General features: G+C 23.0%; 1 long non-coding RNA gene across 1 annotated transcript in view; it reads left to right on the forward strand.

The window, feature by feature from the left end:
• Positions 1-16,133: 16,133 nt before the first annotated feature.
• The window catches only part of LOC129605814 (uncharacterized), a 144,393-nt gene continuing 136,116 nt past the window's right edge, over positions 16,134-24,410 (forward strand). Inside the window, exon 1 of the long non-coding RNA XR_008696736.1 lies at positions 16,134-16,582. This is a non-coding gene — a long non-coding RNA (uncharacterized LOC129605814). The remainder of the gene's footprint in view (positions 16,583-24,410) is intronic.

Here is a 24,410-nt window from a genome sequence, read left to right on the forward strand (position 1 = left end):
TTATTAAAAATTTATTTAATGTGAATGTTATCTAATGTTAAAAGAAAAATTAAATTTTTTCTTTGTAAATTTTAAAAAATAAAATTCATGATATTTTAAATTGTTAGAATGGCGTCCACCTGTTCTGCAGTTATATGAAGGAATTTCTATTATTTATTTACATAAAAAATTATTAATAAAGCTAAACAACTATTCAATTAGACGGTTGCTTGCAGTGTGATTCAGTTATACGGTTGTATGCAGCAATTTCATGTACCTCTGTAGCTCAGTTGATAGAGCGTCCGCCAAGAAAGCGGTAGGTCACTATGATTCAAAGCCAGTTCGAGGAGAAAATTTTTTTAATTTTTTTTTTTAACTCGTTACTTTGATTATTCCTTTGATTCCTTATTTATTGTAAAATTTGAATAATTTGACATAATAGCTGAAAGCAGAATTTTTCAGTACAGAACTATATGTAAAAAACTTGAAAACAAAAGAAGATCGCAGTGCTTTTCAACAAAAAAAAAAAACAAATCTTTATTTAAAATAATTTTCAAAATAAAATTTGAGAAACAATGTTTATTTAAAACCTATGGCAAATCAAATTAAAAAGACGTGTTTATTTCTGAACGGTGTACCATATAACAATTTTATTTTATTATAATTACAAATACGAGTATGCTTTAATTACATACATTTTTGTTTAAGCACTATAATGAGATATAGAATGTTGAATATATTATTAAATAAAATGGCGTGATTTAAATTATAAATATATATTTACTTTTCATTTCATTTTTAAAATTAAAAATTTTCAATTTACTTTCAAATAAATTTTTAGTAACATAATAACGTACATATGTAGGTATCTCTGCACCTATTAGTATTTATGCAAACGTGAAATTTAAAATGTTTTAAATATTTTATAGAGCCCAAAATATTACCTTTAGTTTAGCGATTTAATCAAAAAGTTAGACTTGCAAGAAATTATTCAAGTATCATCTACGAAATAGTAAGCTTTTCGTGAATCTCTATACGGTGGAAAAGCTGCATGAATTATGAAAAATAATTTAAATATTTTAAACTATAATTTATGGCAGAAATTCTTTAAAAATCAATATATGTAGTCATTCCAAATACTATTTGAAATATCTAGGACAAAAATATTAATTAAATATGAACAGTATTTTTTTGAAGAATTTAATTCTATTTTCATTTTAGTTTTTATTAATTCTACTAGTACTTTTCTAAAAAAATTTTGAAAAAAAAGTGTTTATTAGTTCTACTCTGTCCGTCCGCAAGCATGTTTGCAAAACTTCTACACCCTTGAAAATAGAAGGATGAAATTTCATATGTACATAGATCTTTACTAGAAACTTATTTCCGTAGAAAAAAATTTTTATCTATGTACCACCTGCCCAAGGTGTGAAAAATGTCATTTTTGACTATTTATTGTAGCGAAACCATAAATATTTTTCAAATTTTGCGCACTCGAAGAAGTAGTAGCTCGCTTTTTCTACCGTGGCGTACCATATGTGAACTTTAAAAAAACAAAATGACCGTTGATATTTATCGTTGATTTTTGATTTAATGCCAAATTTTTGATATCGGTTTTCCTCTAAACCGCAGGTTGATGGACTCTGAAATTTTAGCAGCTGTTAGATACTAATAAATAGTTCATTTCGTCACAAGTTTTTAAATTTTTTTTCAAAAACTGCATATTATGTAACTGTATGCAATCCTTAATGAAATAGTTTCGTATATGAGTGAAGTTTTTTTAATTATGCGATACATAGCTAGATTGTTTTTAAAAGCAGTATTTTCATTTGTTGAAGAGAAAAGTGCTGCATTATAAACCATTGTTTTGACTCAACTTTATTTCCTATTAATTTTAATACAACTTGTCCTTGTTTTTCTTTTCTATTTCTTTTTTTTTGCCATTTTCATTAATGACATTTTTTATTACTTTAAATTATATTGTATATGTATATATTATATATATATAAACTTTTTATTATTAAATATAAATTACAGAATCCACAGGAGATTTTTAAATTTTGTAAGTCCAACAGTTATCTATATGGTTTTTCATTTAACTGGTTTTTTATTAAAATCCTTTTTTCCAAATAAATTCTAATAAATTTCTATTGTTACGGAAATTAACTATTAAACACATTTAATTTTATGATTTTTTTTTCCACAATAATAATTGTAAAATTTAATTTTCTATAAAATGGTATTCTACAAAAGACCTTAAATTTTGTCAAAAAAATAAGAAGAAAAAAACAAAGAAATTGAATGAGACTTACTAGATCTTTTTTATGTTGAAATTTAAATTACTCTTTCTTTACTTCTTATTTAATATCGATTGTACTCTTCAGTCTTTTTTTTCTAGATTTAAATATTTTTATATTTATACCTTTGAATACATATTAATATCCATGTCTGTATATTGTGCATTGATATAAGGCTCAAAGTTTTTTAATAGTATACCCAGGAATACAATATCTTTTTAATTTAATTTCAACAATTTATCACACCCCCCACCCTCCAGATCATCTTTCTCCTTAACATAAAATAATCCCTTATTTTAATTTCATACTATGTATATATATTTATTATAAAATATATACAGTTGAACCTGAACTAGAAGGAAACTTATAATAAAAAATTTTTTCTGACTTTTTGAATTTTCTAAAAGAGCATTAAGTGTAATTTAAGCATTTTTACTTATTGATCATATTGGTTCAAACATTAATTACGAAATAATTTTTTTGGTTAATATTTTGTGTTTTTCCTCTTCAAACGGCATTGTTGTGAATTTTCATATGTTATGAAAACACTAAGGAAATCAAACTAGAATTCGGTGCGGGGATTGAATATATTTAAGAAAATTCCTAATTAGAATAAAAATTTCGATCACTTTGAATTTCTTCAAATCGAGGTTCGATTGTGTATATCAATTTTATATATGAATATGCTTTTGCTATATAAAAAAAAAATTTAACATTTAAATATTTCCTGCATATACGAAAATAATTATATTATATAAACATAATTGTAAGTATGTATACGTATAGATAATTTTGTCTACTTTTATATGTACATATATAATGTACATATATGTATATGTATAGACCGGAAATTGAAAATTTTCAATTGCCTTATTTTTTTGTTTTTCTCTTTGTATTTTTTTAATATATAGGAAAAATAAAGGAGTTAAAGAAGGATATAAAATTTTCGATAATCAATATTTTATTAGGAAACTCTTTTTTTTTTAAGCTTCATTCTAACTTAACACATAAGATCCTTAGATCCTATTAAGTTAGGAATTTTGTTGTTTTCAATATTATATAAAGCAAACAAGACCAAAAAAAAAACTGATGTTTATGTATTTAAAGCAAAAAGGTTCCTGCTGTGTTTTTCTGTTTTTATTCAGTTTTTCTTTCTAATTTTGTGTTGTGAGAGGAAAAAATGTATTGGAAAACTAAATGACCAAAAAAATAGAACCATTTCAGAACAGAAATTTCTTTCATATATATTGCGGGAGGTTAAAATTCTAACAATATGAATATGTATGTACGTATGTACATTATACATATACGTATATGGATTAAACTCTATATAAGAAAATTTTGGAACAATATACGGGATAATGAACATTGTATATAACAGTATATATTTATGTATATAAAATATATACACACTTAACATATAGCGTGTATAATATATATTTATTGGCATATGTGTAAAAATGCCTTATTATTCTATATGATTTTATTTGATTTTCCAAAATATTGAAGGTATATTATAAGTAAAGGATATGAATATTTATGTAATATATACAAAAGTGTATTATATACATTCAATATATATTTAATGTACGTACATATATGGGTTACAGCATTAGTATTAAGAAATGGTTATATTTGAACCCTAACATTAAAGCTCATTCCTTTTAGGCTTTTCAAAATTAATTTTGTGTTTTTAGTTCTTTAATTCGTGTTTATGCCGCAGAGGAATTTCTTTTTCTCTTTTTTTTTTTTGGTTATTCAATACACAGTCAGCCACCTGGTTTCTGCTCTTTTGGATAATGAAAAAAAAAAGTTTTTCTCTTATTATTCTGTTTTTTTTTTTATTTTGATTTTTTGTGAATGAAAGTTCAGGGAAACAATTTGGAGAAATAAAAAACAAAAAAAAATTATAAAAATGAAAACTAAAGTATAATAGAAAGTAGAAGAAATAAAATAAAAAAAATAATAGGAAAAAAAGCAAAAAAAAAGAGAATTTCCATGAAAAATTAAATTACTCGAAAACAAACTGTTAAACTATTTTCAATTAGGACGGGGGCTCTCTTCAACTGTTCCTTTTTCTCTCTTTTTCTTATATTCTATTTGATTATATTCCTCTTTTTCTGTTGCCTTTTCATTTCCTTGATAATTTTCATTGTTTTTTATTCTTTAAGTTTTTTTTTTATTTTTTTTTTAAATACTTGAAGAATAAAAATTTAAATTGGAAAATTCTTATGATATTCAAGGTGAAGAGCTTCTGTTATGTACATATACATATAATAAGTATTTTTGTATGTATGTATAACTAGATTTATAATAAAATTTTGTGTGTACAATAAGATTGCTCTTTTTTCATGCAGGAATACGAATAGCAAAATATTTGAAATTTTAAAACAAAAAAAAAATTTTAAATTTTATGTTGCATTAATAGAAAAATTTAATTTTGTTCTTAATACAAAATAAAACTGAATATGGCAGAATTAGATGGGACCTTGTCCACTGTTAGCTGCTTAAGACAGCGGTTTCGGGAGTAGTACATGAGGATTTTTGTAATTATACCTATACATTCTTAATTTTTACCGACAGTATTGCAGAGAAGTGATGTGATGGCACCGAATTCCAGATGACGAGTTTTTGGTAGTAAATAAACTATTTTTGGAGAGATGTCTGTCTGTTGGTTAGTATGTGAACTTTCCGGCTGAAAAATCGAACTAAGGACTGATTTCACATTTTTTGCCGTATCTATAGATTTAATTGATAGAGTTTCTTGAATATAAATTTTTGGGTTCAGGTTGTTATCAAGCCGAACTGACGAACTTTTCAGAGAATTCGAAGTGCACAAAGCAAAAAACAACTAAGAGCGAAATTTACATTTTTCGGAAGAATTTTAACTAAAAGCTCACTAGTAACACACTTTATCTTCTATAACGCTTTCACAAAACTAGACAATATACATTGCGGTCGGTTATGTACGATGACATGAGATTTTTTTTTAAAATAAAAATTTTAACCGTTCAACTTTTTGGAGAAAAAATAGAATAATTTTTAATTGTATGGCAGTTATTTAAAGAACTATTTTGATCACATTAAAATTAAAAAGTATTTGTTCTTTTTTCAAATCCGTTGCAATCCGTTATTTATTTGTAGTCCGATAGAAAAAAACATTCAGGCAATTGATTACGAAAACCAAAAAACGAATTTTTTTCACAAATTTTTCGTAATTGCCTTGAAATCCTTAATAATCCTTCTAAATGTTGAATTAATTGTGTCATATTTATTTAAAAACGATGTTATGATGTTATTTGTATATGGTGATAAGCTAAATCTTTCTTCTTAAAATCAATGAAAGTAAATAATTTTAATTTTAACATTAGACTGCACTAACCAAAGAAAGAAATGTGCAATGAATGTCCAACTTTGTATCCAAGTGTCTGGAATTTTCTGTTTTTTATTTTGTAATTTATTTCATTTGATAATTAAGAAAGTTTTCTTTAATTTTCTATAAAACTTAAAATATCTATTTAATTTATTAGCAAATTATTTTGACCAAATTACAGTTACGCATGATTCAAGATAAATAGCTATAAAATGGAAGTATGTAATGTAATTATGATGACTTCGGGTGATTATAAATTACTTTTGATTATGCTTCTCTAAATTATTAAAATTTAAATTAAATTTCATTTTAAAAGCACTTATATTCAAGTATGTTATATATAATTCTTATATATGTAGCAATATTATTTATAGAATTCCATGAAGCCAGTACTCATCTTCTCGTACATATTCCAATAAATTCAACTCAACGTGAAATTTATTATTTATAAAGTGATGTGAGAAAAAAACAGCACGTTGTTTTATGCAAATTAACTTTCAGCAGGAATATTTATATTAAAAAGAAAATTGTGTATATACATAAGTATAACCATACAACGGAAAACTCACTAAAGTACATTAACTACATTATATGGAGAATGTGGAAGATAAGGAAACAAAAACTTGAACTTTGAGGTGAGTAGATTTCATAATTATAGTTACTACAAATGATTTCTATATTTTTATACTTAAACTTGCATAAAGTAGTAATAATTTAAACGAATCATAGTAGAAAGTAATGTTTTAACTATAACTTCTTCCTTAATACGTAATTGTAGTACCTATTTGCTTTTATTAAAAATATGGAAATGTATCAACAGATATCTTCCTTTATAGAGTAATTTCGAGGAACAAACTGTTACCCCAGTAAATTAAATATGTATATAGCTAAGCAATAATAATAAAGATGTTTAATATTGAGTATATATTACATATATTTAGTACCATAGTGCATGTGGCACAATACAGACTTTAAAGTATATAAAATTTGCTTGGTTTTTGAATGTAGAAAAACCGTTTCATTAGTTTATATTGTGTTATTAAGGAGTTTCGAAATAAAACCCAATTAAATAAGACAATACTATAATTTTTAATTATGTATGTAATATGAAATTGTTATAATTTATAAAATGTCAAAATTTGTTAAATAGTTTTAGTAACTTTTTACTATTTTACTTATTTATTATATTTATTCCTCCATAAAATTTAATTTACAATATAAATAATTAAATTGTTATATAGAGTTCGAATTGACTTTTAAACCTTTTCATCCATGGGATATCGTAGAGAGGTAAAATGGGAGGTTCCACACAATTTTTTAAAATTTCATTTTGTCATACTTAAGTTTTTCCGCAAGATACTTAGCATAGTCATTCGACAAAGCAGCTACATACAAAAGGATCGGATCGGAGCAAAGATCAACTTATACATTAAAATTTCATTATGCTTAGATAAGTTAGATTTTGTGCTTAAGAAAGGGTATGGGATGCTTATTATATTATTTGCTTTATCGACAGTATTAATAAAAATAAGTTTGCTGTCGAATGTAACGCCCAACTATTTTACATTATCCTACCAATTTATGGGATCCGCTTCGATGATTAACATATTAGATGGGAAATAAATGCTCTTTCTTTAAAAAAAAATTACTTTAGTTTTAAAATTATCGTAAAAATAGGTATAAGAATTTGTTATAAAGTAACCAAACTTACTGCAAAACTTACCTTAATACATTTTACCGCATATAATGAAATGAATGGGCAATTGGTTTCAATATCTCAAATATAAAGCATTAAAGTAACAAAAATTAAAAAATATCCTTGGGAATTATTTCATGTGGGAAAAATTTCATGAAATATCTTATAAATTATTTTCCATTCCATAGTATTTCTTACAAACTTTAAAATAAAATGTACGATATATTAAAATATTTGTTGAGATAAATAAGTGAAACAAAAAATAATTTGTACTTCACCGTTTTTAATTTAGATTGTTAGTTAAGTTTAAAGTTATTTTAGATTTGTGTTGGTTTTGTTAGTGGTTGCGGTTATATACAAATATATAAATATATATAGATACATGCTTCATTATTTATGGTATCAGAAAGTATGCTGCTATGCATTAAGAAAAATAAAATTTTTCAATAAGAAAAGTTACTCCTAAACGCGTTACTATTATTTTTTACTATATATAGAAAGCTCGTATAAGAAGATATTATTGAGAAAGCTTATAATAAAGGAAATTCTTAAATTGTAAAATTGTTGTTATTTTAATTTTTTTTAGGTTTTCCTGTTTCTTTTAGTTATAAGAAATTTATTGTTAATGTTAAGTCATAGAAAATGTTTTTTTAAAGAAATTAATATTCTCAACAAAGAAAAATTTGCGTTTCAATTTTGGTTTTATTAACAAACTATACTTATATAAAAATAACAAACCATACTTATATGTGCATGTATATGTCTGTGATAATATTGAATTCTAATTTATTTTAGTTCTATTAAAATTATATTATCAGTTATTTTGTGTTAGTAATTTTAATGGTTATTGAAATTGACTTTTAGTTGGGTTGCATAGATAGTTAATAATTTTTAATCAATTTAAATCCAATTTAAAGTTTATTTGTATAAATTTTTATTATTATTAATAGAAATTTCTTCTTGAGCTGAGATATCCACGCTGACACAATTTATTAAAAATATGTATATTGTTTAGTTGTTCTTTTCACTCTAGATTCTACCTGCCATATACGTACATGTATGCCATAATATATAAATTCGGTTGAAACTTACGTTTTAAGCTCAATAAGAAAAGGCAGTTTTAAGCAAGTAAAAAATTGTTTCAAATTGTTTTTGAATTACCTAGAATTAGCTTTCATTGTTGTAAGTAGTTGATCCTGTCAAGCTACTCTATATAAACTGCACGGGTATGTCTGACCTATAATTGGATACACAACTGCTAAATTATTTTGTCAAATAATCAAATTTTATTTTCGAAGTTAAATAACAGCTATTCAAACCTGGTAAGCCATTCCATCAAAACTTCACGGACATGTCGGACTTTATATTGAACATACGACTGCCAAGTTTCATGAATCTAACTTTATGATATTTCTGAATATTTAAATTTTGTTTTTAGTTTTTAAAATATTTAAAAAACCCTCTTTGAGTTCTATGGCAGCTACCTGAACCCGTTGTCTGAGTTGGTCCAGTTACAATAGCAGCCGTCTTTGGCAGAAAAAAAACAACTTGTGAAATTGCATTATTCGTTTTTGAGTTATCGTGCGATCGGACATGGCTAAATCAACGGATGGACATGGCTAAATCAACGCAGAATTTTACGTTGAGCAAGAATATATATGTCCATACAAGAGACGACTCCTTCAAGGGGTTACAAACTTCCTGCCAAAATGATATATACCCTTCAGGGTAAACAAAAAAAAAGGCATCCATTCAAATTTAAACTATTCTCGTCAAAATATCGAAAAATGTTATTGCATACTTTCAGGATGAGAAAAAAAAGTAAAGAAGCCTTGCATGATGGGGTAAAGAAAGTAAAGAAGCCTTGTCGGATTTGATGACTAATTTTTCAGTTAAGACAAACAATTTTGTTTAAGTTATTTCAACATATAAATTATAAAGTACGAGTATATAAAACATAAATTTTGTTAAATATGTGTGACCATTATTTGGAGGCGGAATGTGAGAGAAAACAAAATTTCTTTAATGGAATGAACCGTATATTAATGTCTAGAAGTTACTCTTACGGCTTACGTCGGGGACAGAAGTATCAGTTCCGATAATGTTTTGAATTTTTAATTTTCAACTGAAGTGCATGAAAACATGCCACAATTTCAACGATTGTGTAAAGATGTACTGAATTTTTGCAATTTCTCACTGTTATAGCAATTATAGCAAAATGAATTGCTTTACTGCTGATAGATTTTACTATTTAGTAGTAAGAAGTTGCAAATAAATGTAAAAATAATTTCTATTTCGAAAACTGTTTTGGCATAAAATTTAATCATTTTCAACCATTTTTAATTTTATCTTAATTTTATTTCATACAAGTAGCAACTATATAATTTTTTCAGAAAATTGAAAATTTTTTTTCGAGGTGAAAGTTTCGTTAAATCAATTTTTTTAATAAATTTAAATTTATATGTATGTATCGATACAAATGTTAGTCTAATTGTTATTTGTGCCATATAATATCCACATACAACTGGATATAAGCATAAGGAATGAAAATACAACAAGTGAGCACAGAATTCTTACAATTTTTTTCAGAAATTTTAAGAATTTTTTTTATTTTTCAGAATGAGAAAAAAAGCAGCAAAATTTGTCAAAAATTTTTAATTCAATATTTTAAAAGTCCGAAGAAATTTGTGTAAAATGGGAAAAAAATTTTTTTCTTTTCGAAATTTAATGAAAAAGTAAAAATGAATAAAAATCATTTCCAGTAAATTAATTTTACCACATATTATCAAAAAATAATTTCTTCTTTCGATTTTTATTTATTGATATGAAAAAAACTTTATTTTTTTGAAAATGAGAGTTTGACTTTTTAAATGAAAGAAAAAAAAAAGAAACCAACAAGTTAATGCTGTCAGAAATAATTTCGATTAATCGATTTTTATTTCTTCAATTCATTCAATATATAATTTTGTTTTTTTTTCCTCAAATTTTGATTATTATAAAAATAAAAACAAAAAAAAAATTTAAAATAAAATTTTGAGAAACGATTTATCAGAGAATACATAGCAGTTACGTCAAAAAGTTACCGGAGCGGAGAAAAATAATTTCAAAAGGGTGGAAATTGTCAATTTTATCTGAGATTTTATTCCTGTTCACTTCACTCAATTGTTGCTAGAATTTTTGAATGAAGGAATGAGAAAATTAATAATATTTCAGATTTATCAATGTTGCAAATTATTTCTCGTAAGCTAAATTTTTAATAAAAATAAAAAAATATAAGAAATGTTTAGAAGAAAAAAAGAATTATTAAACGTTTTATAAGAAACAATTACTCAATATTTTTCATCTCCATTATAATGGAAATATTTGTATTTACAGAAAAAATTTTGATTTTTAGCATCCTTGAAATTTTAAACAATTTCTTTCCTCTACCGGACAAGTTTTGAATTTAAATTTCACTAAATATTTATGCTAAAAATATTATTATTTCAGGAGATCTAGTTTTGATTGATGAAATTATGAATAATAATGTATACATGTAATTTTATATTGTATGTTGAAAGTTGCTTACCTTTATTGTCGGTTGAATTTATTTTATGTAAATAAAATCAAAATTAAGTAATAAATTTGTCAAGAAGGCCTATAATAGTAGTGAGTTCTTATATCGTGATCAATGTATTCATAAAAACACTTGAAAAAAATTATTTAATGATCGAAATTACAAAATTCATAGTTAGAAAAGTTAGTAGATTGGAACATTGGAACAAGTCAAGCATTGAAACGTATATTGTATTAAGATAGTTATAAATTGATACATTTTGGAAATAACAATGGCAAGAATTTGATAACATTTTTCAATTTATTTTTATGTATATGAAATCAAAACTTATTCTTTTCTTAGTAAAACTTAGAACTTCTTAAACTTATTCTAACTTATTTCTTATATAAAAATTATTTCATATTTAATGATTTGCTTGCACGGATATTCCAATACTAAAATTCGTTTCAAAAGATAACATTTCTACATAATTATTTGATAATATCTTTATGGAAGAGAAGCAAAATTGTGTTTCTGAAACATGTCCTCCTAATAATATCTTTCGGAAAAGGTCTCAGGAATCTCCAGCGCATTTATTCGTCGAATTTTGTTAAATATTTCCAAAAAAAAAAAAACGTCCAGGAGAGCTGCTAAAGGCTGTAAGGTTTAAAAAAAATAGAATTTTTAAATTCAAAATTTATTTATTGTTTAAGTTAATCAAAATATTTTTAGAAAATTCTAAAGATTAACGCTAATGAATGAAATGTATAAAAGAAAAACTTATTTTGGACACAAAATTGTCAAGCTCTATTCGAGTATTAGTTTTTTTTCTTTTATTTATGAAAAATTAAGAATACTGGGAAAAAAATGCTTTGAAATTAAAACCTTGACTTCCACAACACGGTATAAAAAGTTTTAACACAGTTACAACCTAAATACAGTTTTCTAATAACGAAAAGCTTTTGAAACCGCTGCAGTGTTGTATGAAAAAAGCAGTCTTAATTTTTTCGCTGTCTGTTCTACTTTTGTTTTACGTTTCGACTGCGTATTCGATATATATTGAAAACTTTACGTTTTTATGCTTGGAAGTCATATTTTCAAGGCGTTTTGAAAGTCAAAAAAAAAGGTTCTCCAATCCTGTTAAGGAACACTATAAACGTTTATTTTTACTTAATTTTAAAATATACTATCAACAAAACGCATAATTATTATACATGTGTATAACAATATTTTTAAGTGTGTGTAAACATACACCCAAATTCTTATTTTCGCCATTTCATTTAACAAAACTCATTAAATTAGAACGAGTTTAGGAAAATTTTTATCGTTTAAATTTACAGGATGACGAAAAAAAAAATTTTTAGAAATTTATTTTTATTTTAATTTTTTTTTTTTTGGAATTTTTTGTTCATTTGTAAATTTTAATCCGATCAAATTAAATGTACTGAAGCGCGTCAAAGTGCAAATATGAAAATTTCGTTTGATGGAATTTCTATTTTCACTCCTTTTTTATGTCCTACTTTTACCCCTTATACGTAAATTTTTTTTTTCTGAATTTTTATTTTTATTGTTTTTTTTTTTTGTTAAAAAAAAGGATTTTTTTTTCATTTCATTTCATTGAGAAATACCACAAAATAAATTTTCGTTGTTAATAAAATGTTTTTAGTGATTGTTGTTTTTGTTTTTTCTTTTTTTTTTGTATTTTCAATTGGAATTTCATCAATTTAAATTTTGTTTTTTCTTTTTAACTAAAAATTTTGATTTTATTTTGTTTTTCTGTTTGGATATTTTGAATATTGGTAAAATAATTGCGTAGTTATTTGTGGTTTTTAAAAATTTTCAAATAAAACAGAATGAAAGAAATAGAATTGAAAAACATTTTATTTTGTTCTTGCTAGCCTTAAGATATTTTCATTGAAAGTATTCTTCGATTTCATTTCAATTACGTCAATATGAATTTATATATATATATATATATATATATGTATTACATGTGTATGCCTTTAGTATGTATTTAATTTATTTATAAATTGTTGCTATTTACTTAATATATAAAAAATAAATTGCATGCCGCTAAAAGTATGTCTCAGAAGAAAATACAGAAATAATATTGAAATAATGAAATTATGAAGATAATTTATAAAATTCTATACATTTCTGAAAATTAAAATTAATATGTTATGTACACAGTAACAACCTACCGGGTTTTTAATAAAAATGTTGGTAATGCTGGTTTGGTTCAGAACACGTTCAAAGTTTTTTCTTTAAATTATTTAAGCTTAATTCTTACAAGGAAATTGACTTCGATTCGGCGAATAACATATAAGAATATCCCAGCAGTAGTATTTTTTTCAAAGTATAAACTAAGAGTTTTGTATTAGTTTATCCGAAGTTCTAGAACAGGCATTAAATCATATTTATTCAGGCAATTTTCGGATTGAAAACATCAATCTAATCACATGTAAAATGTCCAACAATTATTAATTTTTTTTTGAAACTAAATAATTAGAAAACATTTTTCGGATTATAGTTCCAAAATATGGAAGTGGTGAAATGGCAATTCATGCTCACGTGGTACGATAAAAATTTGACAATGGTGCGATTAAAATAAAAAGATCAAATTGAAAAGCTATATAAACTGAAATTTCAATTAACAATAGCCTTAAATTTCTATTGTCATCTTGTTTTACGAAATATCAGATTTAATCCTATTGATTATATATTTGCAACACGATAGACTTAAAAAGATAAATATTTTTTTGATAGTTCGAATTAGATATAGGTTGTGCTTGAATGTAATTTAAAAATGTTCATTTTTTCTTTTTCATATATTGGTAAATTGATCTATTTGAATGCGAGTAATTGTGGTTTTAATTTAAATTTTCCGATATTTTTCAAATTGAAAAATTTAGTTATTTTATATTTTTGTGTATAATATTATAAAAATAATGACATGTTGAGTTATTATAAATTATTATTTTGTTATTGTATTTATCATTATTTACATTTTATACATTATATACTTATTATAATGCGGGCATACATATATTATTTCTCTTTGGCAACAGTTTATTAAAACCGCTTAGAAAATGCAATTTATTGACCAAAATATTTCGAGTAATTTGAAACATGTTTATAATATTTTTATTTTCTATTTATTATATTCATATAATTTCTATTTATAATTATAATTAAATTCACAGCAAAACCTTAAATATAATACTTTCAGTTTTATATGTATAAGAAAGGTGCAGTGGAAATTAAATTTGCGACAAAATATTTGAAAAATAGCAAAATATGGGAAAACGAAGAAATAAGTTAGGATATATGTAAATTACTACAGGCGCCATTTAAATGATGAAAAGTAATTTTACCAATGTAGTATACCTAAAATTCAATTAAAAATTATAAACATAATAGTGCCCATACGAATTTTGAAAAAATTTTCATACCAAGAACTTTTGTTATTTTGTTAATATTTATTCCAATTAAAACCTAAAAATATCCTTGACAAAATATACTCGATTTGAATTCTTATACATTTCGAGACAAAAGCACTTTTTCTTCGTAAATAAATATGTAGATACATAAAGAATCAACAGGTTGATTTTCTGTAATAAGAAATAAAATTCTAATACTTTAAAAATCACTTGAATATTTATATACCATTAAAGATGATTGAGTTTTCCTTTTGTTATATAAAAATATTTAAAACATAAAAAAAATTCCATTTATTTATTTGAAATTCCAACAATTACTTAATGACCAAATCAATTAAATCAAAAATAATTTCCTTTCGCATGCAATTTAATTACGTTTTATTGAAAAATATAAAAATACAATTTTTTTCTTACAGACACAAATCACGCTTTCAATATTTTGTTAATATTTAAGTTCCCATCACATTAAAATTTATGTGTGTATATGTATGTATTTATACACTCAATACAGTATAACAGTATCCTACTGAATTTATATCAATTATTGTATAACACAGTGATATATTGTTATACATTTTATTATGTATGAAATTTTGTGTATATGTAAATAAAAATGACAAAAAAAAAATCAGCCGATTGCATTTGTATTTGTATATTGACAATATTTTCTTTATTGTATTTATATGTATTGCATAATACCGTTATACACATTCAAGTATACAAGTTATTTTCATTATGTAGCAATTGTATAAAATATTAGAGAATTCCTTTTATGACACATACATACTTCGTCTTTCCAATGGTTACTATCATTGTTTACCTCCTTAATATGACGTCATATCGCCGCAATACAAAAACATTCTTTCATTGTACAATATTTTGACATTGACTCAGCTGTCATAATGTCAAATAAAAATAGCGCTTGCGTATTATTATTTTGCATCATAATTAAATGAAAAAATAAGAAAAATATAAATTGTATGTATGTATATATTATTATTAAACAAAAATATAATAGAAAAACAAAAATAAAAACGAATTTTAAACGAAATTCTCTCTTTAAAACGGTATTAATAAAACCGTTATACAGTAGAAAAATTCTTTCAGTAATTTTCGAGTATTCGGTCGGTAAGGATGATTTTTAATTAAAATCTAAAAAAAAAAAAATACCAAAAATAAAAAAATAGAAAAAAATTGTGAACAAAATAAAAAAATTCATTTTACTTCGAATCAAAACGAAATTTTTCAATAAAAATATTCGCATTACACTTAAATAGTAAAGAACTAACAAGGAAATTATAATTTTATAATATTGTAAAACTTATATACAATATTACATTTAAAAGAAATTTTAAGAATTCTAAAAACGAATTGAAAACAAAGAGAAAAGAGCTTGTGTATTAACCAATTTATTCTTTAAAAAATTTTTAACGCAAATTAAAAATAAACAAAAATTAATTAAACAGTTCCGCTGTAACGTGTTAAAAATTTAATAAAAATAGATTTCGCATTTCTCGCAATTTAAATTAACTCACTTACAGTTGGCACTTAACACACTATATAAATATACATATATGTATGTAAATATAATTATAAACAAAATATGTTACATGAAAATTAAAAGTAATTAAAGTTGATTAAGAAAAAAACAAAGGCATACTATTTGAGTAAATGTCTAAATTTAATATACTATTGTACAAACAAATTTTAATACTTATTATGTACATGTATACAACATTCATTATTTCCGTCCTGTTGCATTCCTCTTAATTTTGAATGCCTTTACAACATAGTATGCATAGAATATTAAATCAGTTTCATTTATTTAATAATTGCAAAAATTTAATAAACTTAAAATCATATACATAAATATAGGTCATAAAAATATTTTATCCCATTATTGAAGAAAAAAACAACAAGAAATTGTAATAACAAAAATCAACATTATTATAATAAAAAAAAAAAACTCTATAAAATATTTTCTAAAACTTAATAAACAAAAAATCAATTAAAAATTATGGTAAAAATAAAATAACCCATATATGTATATGTGTGCATATAACAAATGAAAATTAATCATTAAAATATAAAAATAAATAACGAATAAAAAAAAAATTATAGCAAAAATTATTGCAATATTTATGAACTTTTACTTATATAATAAAAATCACCAAATTAAAGGTTATTTGGTTTAAAAACCAAAATTTTGGTCAAATAAAATTTTCATCACAGAAATAAATTATATACTTGTAAACACATAAAAAGGTAAATAATAACAAATAATCATAGATAATTACGTAAAATAAAAATTATATATAATAGCTATTTTTTTGTCGAATCAAATGTAGTATATAAAAATCCTCACACATGAAATAAAAAAAATTGGATCAATAAATTGATTATTCGCAATTAATACAGAATTTTTCAACTGAAATATTAGTTTTGAGTGTAATTTAAATTTTTTATTTCTGTTTACTAGTAATAGAAATTATACGTGCAGCTACATTTTCAGTAAATGTCCTTGTGTAAATGAAAAATTTATTAAAATACAATGTTTCCTGTGATATTTTCCATATTGTTATACTTCTTAATTGTTTTCGTCAACAATATTTTGATTTCGAAATTATTTTTAAAGCAAAATCAATAAAAAAAGCTTATAGCAAAGAAATTTTATTATTTGATTAATATAGCATAGTGGTTGCCTTATAAAATAACAAAGTAATCATTGATTAACATGCGGGAATCAAGAACCTTTCTGTTATACACTATTATTAATCAAAATAAGAATCTTTAAGCATTTATAATGTTTTCAAATACGTCGAAGAAATTGTTATTATTTCTTTAATTACGATATTATTCATTATAGTAATTATGATTACTATTACATTTAATATACAACAAAAATAACAAAAAAAAATTGAAAACAATTAGGATTGAGCTTTTAAGTGTTTCTTAAAAAAATTAAAATTAAGAATTGCTGTAATAAAAAAAAAAAATAATTGCTCAAAATAACTGCGAATTCTTTTGAATACCTTTGTTAATTAAAAATTCATATACCATAATTATTCTAAGAACGAATACGAAGATATAATTGTACTTTATATACGTCATGATACAAACATAAATATTTTATAAGAAAATATTTTATAATAAATCCTTGCAAAGAATTTTATGGGTCTCTTGTTTTTTTTTTTCCTTTTTCTTGTTTATATATAACATTTTTATTTTGTGTAATTTTTACATATTTATAGTATGTACGTGTGTTTTGCCGTTGAAATAATTTCTTAAAAGTATACTTTACTTTTTTTTTTACTTTTACTTACTTATTTATTTACAACTCTCTTACCGTGTACTTACTATGCAAGTATACTTTACTACTTTTCTCATATCATCGTCATCATCATAATATTATATATGTAATCAACCTACCACCATTAATGATAATAATAAACAAAAAATATACAAATAGGTACATATAGGTACATATATTAAGTATATGTATGCCTGTAAGTATGCAATTTTTACATGAATTTATAGATAATATATGTAATGCATGTATTGTAATGAGGGAAGGAAACTTGAACCGTTGAACTAAAAATGTGTATATATGTTTATATGTGCATGTACATATAAGTAAATATGGAAAAAGTACATTAAGTTCAGTATTAATGATTCAGTATATAACAGTATAAATAATTTTATTTTTAGTGGGTACTCTGTTACACGTGATTTTTTTTGCCGTTTCCTCTGTGCTTTTTCTGTTATTGTCATACTTTTCATGGTTAAACAAATACTTATTTAGATATGGATATATATATATATATATATACATATTTCATTCTCTTTATTTTTTTTTTTGTTTTATTTTTATTTATTTTTATAATAAAATTTTCTGTTCCACTTCTTTTGTTCATGTCCTTTTTATTTTATAAAATTACATTATTATATATTTTATAGCTGTTTTATTTTTTTTATTATACCTTATTATAAACAAAATATTTATACACACATATTACTCTATATATATGTATATATGTTATAAAAAGCTTTATATATTTATTTTTTAGTTTTATATTTTGCTTTTGTTAAAATTTTGCTCACTTATAAATAATATTATTGTCCTTGCATTTTCCTGTTCGCTTTACATTCTCAAGTGTTATACATATATATATATATATATATATATATATATATATATATATATATATATATAAATATCTCAAGTATAACATCATACGGTATTTAATTGTAACTCATGTCAACTTTTTTCTTTTTATCATTTATTTTGATTTTAAATCAATAATTATATATATTTTTTTCAAATAATAATATTAATGAAAATTAAAAAAAAAACAAGGAGATTAAAGTACATTCAATTAAATTATTGATTTTCCATAATACGATATTGCAATTGGTTTAATGAATTGCTTTCCTATAATAATATACAAGTATATACATATGCTTATATATGAAATATAATTTGATATAAATATAATGTTTTTCTCTTATAGATTAAATTATCATGAGAATTCATTTTTTTGTACTCATCATATAAACGTTCATATTTGCATACAAGTATATAATGTTAATGTATGTGTACCATTATTTCAAATTTAAAAACATAAATACAGAATGGTGTCGAAATTTTGAATGTTTAAAATATCTTGAAACGATTGATATTCCGAAAGATGACTTACCACATGCATTATATCTGTATAAAAGATTTCAATTGGTATACGTTTAACTGATAGCTTTAGTTAAATTAATTGAATAAATTTTTGAGTTCATATTGGTTATTTTGTTTAATAAGTATGGAAAACACAGCAGTTTTTTTTAATAAATAATTAAATTTTTTTCATTTTTTTGCAAACATGCGGATTTAATTATTTTGTTTTTCATATAAGACTAAAAGTTTAGTTTCTTTTTGTTACAAATTTATGTCTATTTTTTATTTTATTTTTAAAAATTATAAACCTCAAAGTTATTGTATTTAAAAACTCGATTAATTTAAAATATTCTCAAAATGGTATTGATAGATTTAAAGATTTCACATTTAAATATATGAAAAATGTCCAGATAATACAAAATTAATTTTTCATATTACAACTTGGAATATATATCTCCAAACTGTAGAAAATAAGAATAAGGAAGTTAATTTCAAACACTGCATTTTAGGCGAACTCAAATAGTTTTTGCAAATTTGTTCTACGTGAAAAAATAAAATCGAATATTCTTTTCTATGTTATCCTCGGCATTGAGAATTTATTGCAAGAACAGTAAAATTTCGTTAAACTTACCGATTATATAAAGAGAAATAAAGTTATTATATTATTACAGATTAAGCGGCTTTATTTCCAAACTACGAGTAAATATGGAATTTTTATTTTAAATCCTAAATATATTTTTCCAAAAAAAGTAGTAAAATTTAGTTTATGATTCAAACCTAAATTTCGAAGCAATTGTTCAAGGTAAATAGAGTTTTATAATTTACCTGCAATTTTCGAAGGCGAATATTAATTTTATGAAAAATATGCACAATATTTGAAATATTTATTCTTCCTTTTTTACATATATTATGTACATACACATATGTATAATATATTAGGAATATGTTTATGTAATTTATTAATATATGTGCATATTATCTACGTTAGTTTCACTAAAACGTATATAGAAGAAAAGTTGAATTGTATACGAATATTTTATATATATAACTATATATTATATATTTTGAATATACATTATAATATATTCACATTTATTTAAATATACAAAATATATTTTACATAATATAATAATTTTATTGTTGTTTCGGAGAACAGGTGTATTTTAAAAGGATATTATTTTATGAGAATATTTTATTTTCATAACAATATGATATTTTTTTTTCCTTGTTTTTTTTTTTAATAATAATGAAATTTTTGTTATTTTGTATAATATAAAATAAAAATAAGAAAATAAAACATTTTTTTTTTTTCTTCTTCTGTTTTTATTCTCATTGATAATAAATAATGTACATATATTAATAATATATGTTGGTTTTATATACTAAAGTCATACTGTAAATATAAAAAATCGAACAAAAATAAAATAAAATATAATATATTGATTGAGTAGAACATATGTTGACCTTAATATTGTTTTCACCTTTAATTGCGGATATACGTATCTTATAATATATTACCTGAAGTATTTAAATAATGAAAAATATATGGATAATTCAAAACAAAATAGGAAAAAAAAGAGAATATGTGAAATATTAAGGAAAGAAAATCGATTTTCTATTTTATATTTGCCTTTAAATGTTCATTATTTTTTGAGTTTATAAAATTTTTTGAAAATGTCTTTTTATGTATTTCATTGAAAAAAGATGTTGAATGATTTTTAATTAACATAATGTATTCTTCCTTGTAACATTCTGAAATTTTGTATACAGACTATATATACAATTTGATTTGATTTTGTAAATTTTTTTAAATTATGGTTTACAAATATTTTAGGATAGCTTTCAATTCTATGATAAATTCTGAGTATTTATGAAAGTTATCTGATCCGTCGGATTTTGCTTATAATAATACATTATTCTTCAGAAATAAGCTTTTCTGTATAACATTAATAATTTATGGTATGAATTTGGATCTATATATATAAAGACATATAAATTCATGCTCTTCGTTGATGATTTTTATGTAAAGTAGCCATATTTTAAGAAATAAACCAAAAACGCAGAGTTTGGAAAATTTTTTCACTACTTTCCAATTTGAGTACAATTAACAAATTACGTTTGTTTGAGCATGTACCATAAACCTTAAAAAGTAAATATTTTTTAAATTTATCAATAAATTTCAAAGAATATATTAAGCTACTATTCTCAAAAACAAAAATTATTACTTGCAGTAGTTGTTTAAGTTTTTATGAAAATTTTTGTATAATCTCACTGATTTTTTGTATTGGTTGCATTATATAGCTTAAACTATTTTACTACTAAAATGCTGGCTCTTTTTGAAAGCACTATAACCAGAGAGTGTACAAAATGTAAATAAATGTTCAATAATACCCCGTTTTCGCTTTTCTAGATATTTGTTCATTTTCTGAATTTTTTTTAATGTTTTAAATAAATTTTGGTAGTTCTAAAACTAAAAATAATTTATTTTTAGTTCAGCTTGCTCTTTTATAATTTCTTTTGTGAATTGTGAGTAATTTTCCTTTTCTTATTATTTATTGATGGATTAATAAAATATATTGGATTATTAACATTAACTTAATAAATTGTATTCAAAATATAATTTTAAAAAAAGATTATAATAAATTGTATTCAAAATATAATTTTAAAAAAAGATTATTTGTATGTAAATAAATTATTTACTTACATAACACACATTCACAAAGTAAAGAATCTAAAAATCACAAGTTAAATTCTATTTTTTTCTGAATATTTAAAATGCAATATATGTAAGTTATATATTATCATTATTGATGTATAAAAATATATTTTTAATATACAGAAACTTATTTCAAATATAATTATTTTGTATAATATAATATACAGTGTTGTATTTTAAATTTTAAATAACTTTTTGATAAATTACGATTATTATTAATAAATTAGAATTTGGATTCTTGGTTAGTAACTAAGTTAGTATATATATTTGCAAATATAATGACATATTTGTGGTATTAGAACCAATATACATACAAAAAATAAATATGAAAAATTTAGAAAATTATTACTGACGTATATTGTTTTTTTTTCGGTTTGAAACCAACAAAACCTAAACGAAAATAATTTATTATTAGATTTTTAGAAAAAGAGTTTAAGCATAAATTTTTTCTTTGAAAAAAAAAATCATTTTTGTTCTTTCCTTCTTAAACAAAAGCAATAAAAACAAAAATTATACCTAATTTATTATAAATAGGTTGGAAGGAATATTCACATTTTTTTATTTTTTCTTTTGGAAAATTTAATTTTGTTCAGAAATTTTCACATGTATACCTACAACTATAAATAAGTTAAATTAATTTTATGAACATAATGTAGAATATGTAAAATGAGAAAACTCATATAAGTCATATACATACATATATATATTCATAAAACATATAAGCGTAACATATTAGAGAATATCCTGTATACAATATACATACTTCGTATTTTGTTCCGTTTTTATTTTTTTTTTTAGAAAAATTAGTATTAAATCCAAAATAATGATTGAGTTTTAAGAATTTATAATGATGAGTCCTTTTTTATTTTATACCTTCGTTTTCTATATATACACCATTTACTATAAAAATATACATTTTATTCTGTTATAATAATGATAAATTCTCTTTAATAATATATAGAAAAATGATTATACAGAGAAGTTAATAAGTATAGAGAGAATTTCAGACCCTAAAAAAATAAATAATGGATGAAGAAATAAATTATAAATTTGCTGATTTATCAAATTTGCAAAAAAAAAAAAAAAAACAAGAATTTTTTGCTCCTCTTTATTCTCTTTGTTTTTTTTTTTTTTATTAATCCCTTTGAAAAATTTAAAAATTTTTTATACCTAAGATTAAAAGGAAGCACTATCTCTTATATATTATCGTGTATAGTGTTGAATGAAAAAATTTATTATACAATTTAGATTAAGTTTTTTGGAAAAAAAAAATTGGAAAACAAAAAGGATTGCACAATAACTTTAAGACAAACTGTTAAATAATAATATTTTCTGAGAAAATGGAACCCAAGTGAAAATAAAATTTTACTTTTATATTTTTGTAATACTCATATATCGGATCTTTATAAATTTAAAATTACTTAATTTCGTTTGTTATAAAAATTAAGACAATTTTTTCAAAAATGGAAAATATTGTACAAATAAGAAAATCCAGTAATTTTTAATATTTAATCGAACATGTACTTTAACTTGTATATTATAGAATGTACATGTGCTTGTATATAATTTTTTTTTAATTTTTGTAACCAATATTAATATTTGTTATGTTTTGTTATCAGGTTATGGAAAATATAGTGTTTACATCAAGTATGAAAGTTTTACTTATATGTACATATACATTAATACATTTACATATACATTAATATTATATTCTTGAATATTATAATAATATAGAATTTTTAAATAATAGATTGTAGATTGCAGAATGAGGTGATGCATGCATCGCGATCAAAAAAGATTTTTTGTGACATCCCCCCCCCCCCCCCCCCCCCCCCCCCCCCCCCCCCCCCCGCGAGCACCTTATGTTTTTCCTAGAGCACTTCTTCGAGACCTACATTTTTGATGAATTCGGGCAACTTTTCCATTCCCTATCCAACAAAAACATACTTACCGACGAAGACCCATATAAGCAGTCACTTCTTTTATAAGCTTTCACTTTTATGGTACAACGCTCCACGCTCATTGAGGAGCTGCATTGGAGTTTCCTCTCCTTCCATACGGTACCTACAAGACCCAGTAGTCCCTAAGACAAATTCTTAAGCTTGCAGGGTCCCTTCTGGAAACTCGTAACAATACTCTTTTAATCTTCTTTGAAATAATAAGTATAATACAACAATATTTATCCATAGTTATAGCATTTTGAAACCCATATAACTTTAAAACAATGCAATGCGGTGACTGGTTATATAAATTTCTTCTGAACAGTACAGTGTGATATTGAATACTGTAGAATATTATTGTGTGCTATTTGTGTTGGAGTAATTCTAAATTATATCATAAAAAAAAAAAAACAATTATATTAATGTTCACTTTAATACATACGAATTTATTGTACATAATAATATATATATATATATATATATATATATATGTAATATATATATTTAATAAATACGTTGTAAATACGTTGTATTTATTAAATATATGGTTTAGAAAACTAGAGTTGGTTAACAAACCAAAGTAATCTAAGAAAAATCTACATTGAGTAAACTAACCTAAATCGGGAACCGAAAAAACTTAAAGCATTTAAGACTTTGGCATTACTATACGAAATTTTTATGCATGTTCTGAACACTATAACATTTTATATGTGGTGTTCCGAATGCTGGTTCATTGGCACATTACAGCATGCAGATTTTCATTACAATTTT

Source organism: Condylostylus longicornis, unplaced genomic scaffold (assembly GCF_029603195.1).
Source record: "Condylostylus longicornis isolate FDR11 unplaced genomic scaffold, ASM2960319v2 ptg000015l, whole genome shotgun sequence".
In the NCBI taxonomy this organism is placed as follows: Eukaryota; Metazoa; Arthropoda; class Insecta; order Diptera; family Dolichopodidae; genus Condylostylus; species Condylostylus longicornis.